At 43.5% G+C, this 10,887-nt stretch overlaps 1 protein-coding gene and 1 long non-coding RNA gene across 4 annotated transcripts in view; one reads left to right on the top strand and one right to left on the bottom strand.

Annotated features, from left to right (window-relative positions):
• LOC115274174 overlaps positions 1–10,182 on the bottom strand; it is a 19,333-nt gene extending 9,151 nt beyond the window's left edge. Inside the window, exons 1-2 of the long non-coding RNA XR_003901122.1 lie at positions 9,948–10,182; positions 9,410–9,508 (exon numbers count right to left, since the gene is read on the bottom strand). This is a non-coding gene — a long non-coding RNA (uncharacterized LOC115274174). The remainder of the gene's footprint in view (positions 1–9,409; positions 9,509–9,947) is intronic.
• PCSK2 (proprotein convertase subtilisin/kexin type 2) overlaps positions 1–10,887 on the top strand; it is a 289,537-nt gene that overhangs the window by 186,211 nt on the left and 92,439 nt on the right. The gene's annotated exons all lie outside the window — the stretch shown is intronic.

Genomic DNA, 10,887 nt, shown 5'->3' with positions numbered 1-10,887 from the left:
CTCATTTAACTTCCTCTTCATAGAGGTGGGAATATGCTTCCTCCCAAGAGGTTTCTGGGGGATATCAGTCTGATTTGGAACATTGTGAGGCCTAATCAATAGCAACAGGCTTAATTTTACAAGAGCAATGAGTTAACAGAAGGAGATGCTAGCTTCCGCCCCTGTGGCAGGAGCCGTGCTAAGTCTACCATTTCCTTACTGTGACCGTGTCATCCAGCAAGGCCGGTGCGGCTCCCAGCAGGTAGTGGGGTGGTGAGGAGCCCCATGAATGAGGGCATATCATCCCCAAGAGGTCTAGAGCACTGTATTTCCTCCCCGCAAAAACCTAGCACCCATAATTCAACTGGTGCAACCCCCATGCCCAAAGTGATGGTGTGATTAACGTGGAATCTGGCACTCCATCCTTGTAGCAACTTAATAAGGTATGTGTGCAGCCTCCAAATGAAGGCTGTAATCACTTTTCCATAGTTTCTGAATTATGAAGTTGGATTCCCATCACAAGCGCTGTCAAGTTTTTTTGGTTTCAAAACCAATTAAAATGATGAACAGCTGTGAAGGAAACCAGACGTGCATTTCATCTTTCTCCAGAACAGTTAGGGATCCATCCTTTTCCGTGTCACATTTCACATTAGCTGGGAACGTGAAATTGGGCTTGTTTAAAGGTAAGATTCAAACAACTTCTTCATGGAACGGAACTGATCCACTTAGCTTTTATCCCCCCAGCTGTCAACACTGAGATATTTACAATGTGCCTTGTCTTCCTTTGTGCTTCTCCCCCAAGGTCATAACACTCTGTATCCATCCTCTCCTATTAGCAAGGTTATCTGAAAAAGAATCACTAAAGATTAACTTTGGGGAAAAAAAAAAAAGAGAGACAAGTGAAAAGATTGCAGAAAGGTTTTCAGCTTGATTGATTATGGATAAGAAAGTAAGCGGCAACAGAAAGCCTTGAGACCCTGCCCCCACCACCACACACATCTTGCTGCTGTATCGTTTATCTCAGGTATTAATGTTCCCATCCAATTCCAAGCGTGCTGAGTCTCGGCATTTTCCCCCCACCCTTTATGGTAGGAAAGACCTGCAGATGCTGTGCAGAGAGAAGAGAATGAGTCTGCGTCAGATCACATTCCTAGTAAAGTTTAACCACTTCTAACTGAAAAGCCTTGAGCAAATCACACACACCCCAGAGGCTCAGTTTCCCTATCTGTAAAATGGGGGCGACAGTACTCGATTCTCAAGACTCTCATGAGGCTCAACCAACATTACTTTGTGTTGAATTATACACGTATGTGATTTATACCTAAAACTTGCATCCCTATGTATAATAACAATAGACTCCTATGTGATCTATTTCCTTCTTCATGTTGCTATTCATTTGACAGGTGGAAAAAAACATTGTTTTTGGAGATAGTCTCCAAAAACTAACATTTGTACTGAACAGCCCCTTCACTGAGGTGACTCAGTTATCAGTGAACTCTTTGCTATTTTTAGGGCTGAAAAAGAAGAGGCAGGGGATACTGAAGCTGTCTAATCAGTCACATGGGGAGGGCTGTAAGGCAGTACCTCCCTCTCTCCCAGGACATCTGGACTCATAGGTATTCAAAGGAAAGAAGAGCACTCACAGAAGACCCAAGGGAGGGGAAGCAGTGATCTTCTCTCTCTACAACATCGCTGAACACCCAGTCAAAAGAGGGAAACACAAATCGACTTGTACCTCATCACCTTGACAACACAAATTTAGACCCTGGCTGCTAGACGCTCTCCTGATTCCTTTTCCAAAACAATGTCTCGCTCTCATCCTGCTGATTTACACGGTTGCTATTACCAGGCCTGAGAGCACACTCCCGTCTTTGTGAGACTGGGAGAAGTGGGCTTGAACAGCCTTTTGAACAGGCTACTCCCAGCCCCTTCAATCTTCCCTCCCAGACGAGGTGTGAGGTCCGACAGCAGCTACTGTCAGCCCCTCCGAGGGCTTCCCCTCTTCTGTCCTGGGTCCCAGAGGACATTCCTGCAGTCACACTGGGGGATCGCTCTCCCCACCTTCTCATTAAGTTATCAAGACTAACTTGGACTGCCGTTCTTAAACCCACATCTTTTCTTTTCCTTCAACCTGAAATAAGCTGCTGCCTCTGTGTCACCCTCTCCTGACGTGATGGGTAATGAAGTAATAAAGGCTCTCAGTACTGTCGTGAGCTGCCTTGGTACAATGGCTCAAGGTCAACCTTGTTCTTGTGGGAACACAGACACCTTGGCAGTGAAGGGTCCTGGGAAAGAGGGGACCCAGCAGGGTTAGCACAGGGCCCAGAGGACTACCACCCTCCTGACGGAACTGGTTCTGTGCTAGCATTGGCTTTGAGCAGACTCTGTCCTCAGAGAGGTGACTGTCTCTGTGCACCCTCATTTTTACTAAATCCAGATTACATCCTACTACGTTGTTAACTTTAGTTTGTCTATGTCACTTGTTAGAATCCAGGAAACATATTGTTTCTTTTCAGGAAAGAGGCAGGGGTATATAACTGAGCATGCATTGAAATATACACACCTTTTCAAAGAAATGCTTTAATTCCTATTGCTATTAAAGCAGCTTGGCATTGAGTTTTGTCTATAATTGGGTATATTTTTAAAGTTTTGACAGAAACTTTATTTTAAGCAGCAGGAAGCAAAAAATAATTCACACCTTAATATTCATCCAAAATTATTTAACAGCAGAAAAACCTTCACTTTGAATTTCCAACCTTACTTGCAGAATCAATTCCCGTGACAGCTCTCACCTGCCAGGAGCACACAGAAGCCCATAATATTATGCGCAGTAACCGCACACCTTATCTTGCTGTCTTGTTTTCCTTGGTCCATCAGGCCACTCCTTCAGAACCAAGTAATCCATTGTGACAACTTTGTTCTCAGAACTGACTTTCTCCATGGAAAGCACTTCACTCTGAAAGATGCCAAGAACTCCTGATGCTTCCAAAATACTACCCTTCAATCTCTACTATTAGAGATTGAGTTCTTTGGCTCTTTCCCATGTCCATTCTCTTCTGCTAACACAAATAATGCTGGAAAAGGCACTGCACTGAGCTTATTTATGCTAAGATATGAATGGCTTATCAAATTCAGTTTCTTCCTGTCAGAGAGTTTAGTGGAAGGAGAAGAAGGGAAAGTGGGTGGAGAAATGGTAACAGGGAGATTATGGATGTGTACGGGGAAGGGAGGGGCCAAAGGCAGGCTTGACCCCTTGCACTCACTTTACGAATAAAAGAATCATAAATGAATCCCCTAGAGATGCAGGTAAAATGCGGATTCACACTCAGCCAGCCTGGGGAAGGGTCTAAGATTCTGCACGTCTAACAAGTGCTCAGGTGATGTCAGTGCTACTGATCCGTCGACCACACTGTATGCAGCAAAGGGGCCAGAATATGAGCAATAAACAAGGGTGTTAGTTCACCTTGACTATACATTAAAATCACCTCCAGAGCTGGGTCTTTTTAACTACGGATGCCCAAGCTCCGCCCCCAAATCAATTGAATCAGAATCCAGGTCCATCAGGCCACTCCTTCAGAACCAAGTAATCCATTGTGACAACTTTGTTCTCAGAACTGACTCAAGTATTCATCCTTCCACTGAGCAGCCTGTGATGAAAAGCACAGTGGGCCAAAGACTGTGTCGGAAACTCAGGCGCCCGTCTGTACTTCCCGTACTCACTCACGACGGCCCAAGGCCAGGCGCCCCGGCTCGTGTATCTTCCTCTCCAAAAGCGGCTCGCTACTCTACCGTGCCTGGCAAGTAGTTGGTACTAGAGAAATATTTGTTCAATGAAAAAAATAAATAAACGATAGGCTGAACGCATGAATAAAGGCTAAGAGCTACAGAATGTAAAGAACTGAAGCTGGAATGTCAAAATGACAAGTGACAAGACTGAGATTTGAAGACTGAAAGTCTTTTCCATCACTCCTTCAGATCCCCTATGCAGATAGTCAGTTCTTGGCCCCTCTTGAGGCCGAGTCTGCTGATAACAGGAGAATCCGAAGCTACGATATTGCCAGTGTTTCCCAAACATTGACCAGTCCCAAACAACCTGCATGATTCTCGCTGTGAGTGCAAGCATTTACCTAGGAGGTTTCCTTAAATTGACTCACCTCTTTAATCGTCCACGAGTGTGTTTTGAAGGGAAACTATAAATCACCATTTCAAACAGATAAACAACCAATGTCCCTTGACATAAATGGAAAGTAACTGTCAAAATAAATACCATGAAAACAACTCAAGCTGGCTACCTTGCCTGCCAATGCTTGCCTCTGTCAGATAAAAAGGCAAGGAGTAGGGAGGCATTAAAGACACGGTGCGCTTAATGGAGAATTGTCGTTGGCATAATAAGAAGGATCAGGGAAGCACTTTGAAAGAAGTCACTGTCTGGGCTGCAAGACCGTATTATTGAAGGTTGTACATGCATCCCATGAAACACCTCTCTTGGCCAGCGATTTTCAAACTGTGATCGGAAATCTAAGGGCCACCAAGAGGCATCCAGGTGGCTCAGTTGGTCAAGCATCCAACTTCAGCGCAGGTTATGATCTCATGGTTCTGAACTGTGCTGACAGCTCAGAGCCTGGAGCCTGCTTCAGATTCTGTGTCTCCCGCGCTCTCTGCCCCTCCCCCACCCAACTCTATCTCTCGATCAAAAATAAATAAATTAAGAAAAAAGTTTTAAGAAATCCAAGGGCAACCAAGTAGTGCTGAAGAGGCTCTGGGGAAAAGAAAAGAATTATTTCCAAGATTTCCATTTCTGAAGAATCCAGTCACCCATGCTATTACATACACTGTGATGTTTGGTTTTCAAAAAGAGTTCTACTTCTAAGAGGAACAACATAATTGAGAGGAAAGGGGACTAGCCTGAAGCTTACTGTTGAAAGCAGAAGGAGAGTTCTCTTTGAAAGCAAATTTGCTACTTTAGGCCTCAAAGACATCATACCTACCTCGGATGAGAGAGTTTACTAACAGAGACTATGCTGTTTGAAAAATGAATGGATTATGCAGAGTAAGAGGTGCTTCCTGGCTCTTTAGTAAGGTGTGTCCCCAGGTGGGAGTTAAATTATTGGCTCAATTTATATGCTTGGATTGAGACAGAATGACCCAGGGACACTGTAGGGAGTAAATATACTAAATTGTCCTCTTCTATTTGCTAGGTATTTTTTCTCTTTTAAACAATGCATGCAATAGTATGTGATGGTTATGTCCTTTTATTTTTTTAAATGTTTATTTCTTTTTTTGATAGAGAGTGCTGATGCTAGCAGGAGAAGGCTGAGAGAGGGGGATGGAGGATCCAAAGTGGGCTCCATGCTAACAGCAGAGAGCCTGACGCAGGGCTCAAACTCACGAACCGTGAGATCATGACCTGAGCTGAAGTGGGATGCTTAACCGACTGAGCCACCCAGGTGCCCCAGTGAAGGTTATGTTCTTACGCAGAGCAAGACTGCACAGTTAGAGGAGGGTCTTCTCTGGAGTCAGACTGCCTGATTGATTGATTTATTTTGAGAGAGAGAGAGAGAAGGAGAGAATCCCAAGCAGGCTCCATGCTGTCAGAGCCTCTGTCTCTTTTCCGCTTTGTGACCTAGGCAAAATACTTAATGTCTCTGTGCCTCAGTTTCCTTGCTCACAGGATGAGAGTGAGAAGAATATTGTCTACCCACTAAGGATATCATAAGGAGGAGTGGACGCATACAAAGCATCCAAAAGAGCCCCTTGCACAAAGCAAAAACTCACTGTGTGTTACCTGTTGCTATTCTAGCAAAACAAAAATTACACAGAATAAAAGGCTATGCCATGAAAATTATGTCTTCCTTCCACCCCAGACTCTATGACCTCCCTAGAGGCAGAGTACTATGTAACGGTTCTTGGGCATTTCTCCAGATGTGCATTTACTGTATGCATTTACTATAAAGAATATCCTAAGCACCTGAGTGACTCAGTGGGCTCAGGTCATGATCTCATGGCTCGAGAGTTTGAGCCCCATGTAGGGCTCTACTCTGACAGAGTGCAGCCTGCTTGGGAGTCTCTCTCTCTCCGCCCCCACTCTTTCTCTCAACATAAATAAATAAACTTTTAAAAAATGCTTTAAGAATATCCTTCTCTGTGCAATTAGGAGCTCACAAGGCACTCTATTCTACACACAGTCTTTCTTTTAATTTTTTTAGTGTTTATTTATTTTCGAGAGAGACAAAGAGACAGAGTGCAGGCTGGGGAGAGGTAGAGAGAGGGAGACACAGAATCCAAAGCGGGCTCCAGGCTCTGAGCTGTCAGCACAGAGCCCAACGTGGGGCTCAAACCCGTGGACCAGAAGATCATGACCTGAGCCGAAGCCGGACACTTAACCGACTGAGTCACTCAGGCGCCCCTGCACACTGTCTTTCTTACTTGACCATACCTCTTAGGGAATGAGTTCATAATAGGCTTGGTCCCCCATTCTTGGCTGCGGCTGCAGAGTTTGACATCTTATGGAGTCCCCATTCTTTATTTAAGTCGGCCTCACTATTGAACGTTTACAGTCATGCTGCCATGAGTACATTGAAAAGCAAGTAGTTCGTACACGTGCAAGTCTATCTTTAGGATAAATTCTTAGAAGTGGGATGGCTTGTCAACGAGTCTGTGGATATTTTATTTTGATAGATATTGCCAAATTCGTCTTCCAAGAAATTGCGCCAATTTGCACACCAACCACCCACATACACAACTGTCTCCCCTCCTCAGAAAACTATGTTAAATTCATAAAACCAAATACACGAGATCATGAAAGTAAGCAACTATATTGAAACACAGTTATCTACGTGTAAAAATACAAGTGTGAAATGGTAATATGTATCATTCTTTCTCAGTGCATTGAACAACAAAATCTAGTGGCAGGTAGGAGTGAGTGGAAAAATAATTTCAGCCTATCAGCAACAACTGTAATGTGATATGAAAATACAGGTGGTGACAAGCTCACAGGTCCTGCTAATAATACCGTGGCTTGTAGTCTCCATCCGTAATTGAAGGAAATGCTAAATCTGACTTGGCAGCTAGTGATAATAAACATGTAAATTTTTTCTGAACAAGTGTAGGACCCTATCAACGAGACCAAGCCAGCCCTCAGAGATTAACCATCCTGAGTGGCAGCTTCTCCTCACTGCATCAGGTCAACCCCAGGAATTCACACTTGCAGGGAAGCTTTTAAATTTTAAAACTGATTTCATTGGCCTTCTAAAGTGACAAGACAAGTCAAGATGTGGACAGGCAGAGGTAAGTCCACAGAAGCCACCAGAGGTGTTGCTCTGTTTCTTAGGGATGGCCCCACCTCTTCATTTGGTTCTATCCTCTCTCCCATCCCCAGGGTTTGGGAGAACATTAAGTAAAATAAGAGATTTTTAACTCCTTTGAAAGCTAAAAGGTGGTCATTCTTTTTTCCTTTAATTGTTTTCATGTTTATTTATTTTAAGAGAGAGGGTGCACGTGTGCAAGTTACAGAGGGGCAGAGAGAAAAGGAGAGAGAGAATCCCAAGCAGGGCTCAATCCCAACGCAGGACTCAGTCCCCACAAACCATGAAATCATAACGTGAGATGAAATCAGGAGTCCGAGGCTTAACTGACTGAGCCATCCAGGCGCCCCTAAAGGGCACTCATTCTTAATACTCCATGTTAACCATTGGGAATTAACATTATTTTCTCTTCTTATGTGTACTGCTTAGAACCTCTCTCTGATCTGTTGATAAAAGGAATCCTACAGGCCAAAGAAGGAGCTGCTTAGCTTTGGAAAATATAAAAAGTCCAGTGGTCCAGGACATGGCCTGGGGGCATGGTGATGCTTGCCGGGCCTGGCTATGATGTTACCTTGTTCTCTTATCCCAAGAATACTCCAGTGATGAGAGAAATTACTGGAATTTACCAGAGCAAGAAGGAAGTGAGGGTAGGAGGTGTCAAATCCACCATCAGAGAACACCCTGTCCCTGGAAAAATACACAACTCTGGTAATCTTAGGAGTATAAAAGAAAGATTTCAAAAAATTTTCTGACTATGCATCTTTTTTTTTAATTTTTGAATGCTGGAGAAATGTTAAATTTCATTAAGTTTTACAACCAGACTTAATATAGACATAAATCCCTTTAATGTTGGTTTCAGTCAAAAGTGAGCTGAACATTATCATTAAAACAGCGCATGTGGGAGAATTATTTGAGGAAAATCAAAATAGGCACAGTTGGGAACATTCAGCCATGACCATATTAGATGCAAGTAAGCACACTAGCAAAATTCTGTAGACTCTAAAGGACTGGGCTATTTTGCTGCTCAGTTTCCATACAGACGAGCTTTGTTCTGGGGCAATATGGTTGCAGTTTGCAAGTCTATCTGGGGAAGCTCATTTCTCTTTCATTGGTCCATGAGCGCAGTGCAATTTCAGCTAATACAGTTACACAGCTCCTGGCTGGGTTATTTGGTTAAATGCCTTCAGGGAAAGTAGCAAGCCAGAATAAAGGGACAAATGGGATGGATGTACTTTCTTGTTCTGAGTGTCCAGAGCTGTAGGAATCTCATTGGCAATTAATCATACACCACGCTGTACTCATAAACTCCTATTGTTTGAGATATTATTTAAGTCTGGTATTCCCTGACGTTTCATGGGGCACGTCTTGTCTCCCTGCTACAATTTCTTTAATGTCTGAGCTTATAGATGACTCTAACTAGGGAGATCTACTTGCGGTGGTTCATCAACATGGTAGTACTTACATGCATTTGTGTGGAATTGAAGAAAGTGCCCCCTACTGGTGGATGGGTTGCAAAACTGCACCCTCCTTCCAGGCAAACAAATTAGAAAATGTGCTCCCTTCTGGGAAAACAAATGAGAAAAGGGTGCCCCCACCCCAGGGCTGGCCAATTACTTTTTAAAGCCCCACCCCAGGGCACACAATTTGTGGAGTCCAGTGCAGCCTTTAGTTGTTCCGCTTGGGTATGCACCCTTATGCAAGACACAACCTGCACAACTGTGCATGGGCAGCCCTGATAAACAATACCACATTCCTAATGTTGTAGTCAGACTACAGAGGATGCTCTTCAGTGCTCTAAAGATAACTGTGCACTCACAGCTGTGGACCCCCATGTTAACTATATTGCCTATTAGGAAGGTTAGGTATTGTCAGAACATCAACACAGCATCATATTTCAAAATGGAAGATGGGTAAGGCCTTATATGGAAGCCAGGTCACTTCTAGATGGAAAGACAAAGACCTAGAGGGTTGTTTCCCCTAGAAACTCACTTCAACCAATGATGGACAGAGGGATGGTGGAAATAATGGTGAGTCTTCCTCGTCATCCCAGCCCGATGCTCCCTTCTGCCACCACAAGTGCCCCCACCCCCACTGGTTTCTGACCATAGTAACACCTAAGGACCCACCTTTGATTGGCATGAGACCCAGAAGAGGTCAACGTCAAACTCTTAGCGATGTAGTAAGGCTAGTGTATATCAGATTCCTTTTCAGCAGCTGCAGCCCATCTAGAGAGATAAGACATGGGATGGGTATGTCTCAGAGCAAAGGGGTCCCCTCAGGAAGACAAGGACTGGACAAGATGCTACAGTGTAGCCTCAGGCTCTCAGAGGGCAGCCTGGGTTGGCAAAATCTTTCTATAAATGTAAATATTTTAAGATTTGTAGGTTTCTGTCACAACTGCTTAAGTCTGTTGTTGAAGTCTGAAAGCAGCCATTGGCAATTAAACAAACAGACCTCGTTATGTTCTAATAGAACTTTATTTACAAAAACAGGTGTGAGCCAAATTTGGTACATACCATATTTTGTGATTCTTTCTATATGTGATTGAAGAAAGTGAAGGACACAAAAGAAGTAAGAGTAAGAGGGTGCCCACACTTTTGAGTAATGCACTTGATAGCTTACATTGATTCTTTCATTTTATCCTCACAACAACCAGGTACTTACATTTTGCTGGAGACCCGCTCCGGTGGGTCCAGGGCTCCCTGAAGGGGTAGCGGCGGACGAGAAGCCATGAAGAGACACTCACGCAGTTTCTTAATTGGTCCAGCCTGGCATCGTCTGGTCCTGTATCTCCTTATTAACTCTGTATTTCCTGTATCTCCTGTATCTCCTTCTTAACTCCTGTATCTCCTTATATCTCCTCTCTTGCCAGGTCTTAGGCCTTTATTTAAAGACTTATGACATCAAAAGGTGGAATTTTTACAAATAATTCTCAGTGATAAAGATGCTTTGAAAAGGGTGCAGAAACAGGTTTTACAGAAGCATTACTTCAAAACTATTCTAATTACAATGAGGTAACTTACACATCATAGGATAACAGGATATTTTCAGTGAAAAGCAGATAACATACTCATTTGTTTGAACCGGCAGTAAATCTTACAACTAAGAAGATAGCAGGATGTTTTTAGTGAGAAGCAGATAGCAAACACATTTTATAACAATGATGCTAAAATTCAGTCATAGACAGGGCTAGGAGGCATTCTATTTGGCTCACAAGAGGAAGAATACTTTCGAGATGGTTAGTAAGTAAACCTTTTGTCAACCTTGTTCTTTGATGTTAAAGGTGTAGGCGCCATAGGCGCCCCTAGACCAGCTGGCCTTTGCATTTGAGTTTAAATTGTAACTACTCTTACCTATCCTCACAATGGGCACCAAATTAGCATATGTATGCGCAGTGACTTGTGCCTGGCTCTTGTTTCTATTTCCTAAGTTAGGCTTTTGTCTCCGGGCCAGGGTAAACATTATCTTTGTGTTCTTTAACCCCCTTTATTTCCATGTCTTAAGTTTGTGAAGCTCAATAGAAGAGCCTTTCCGACAAACATCTGCAGTGTCTCATTTAACTTCCTCTTCATAGAGGTGGGAATATGCTTCCTCCCAAGAGGTT

The sequence above is a fragment of the Suricata suricatta genome, chromosome 12 (assembly GCF_006229205.1).
Source record: "Suricata suricatta isolate VVHF042 chromosome 12, meerkat_22Aug2017_6uvM2_HiC, whole genome shotgun sequence".
In the NCBI taxonomy this organism is placed as follows: domain Eukaryota; kingdom Metazoa; phylum Chordata; class Mammalia; order Carnivora; family Herpestidae; genus Suricata; species Suricata suricatta.
This window is presented reverse-complemented; position numbering and strand designations above follow the sequence as displayed.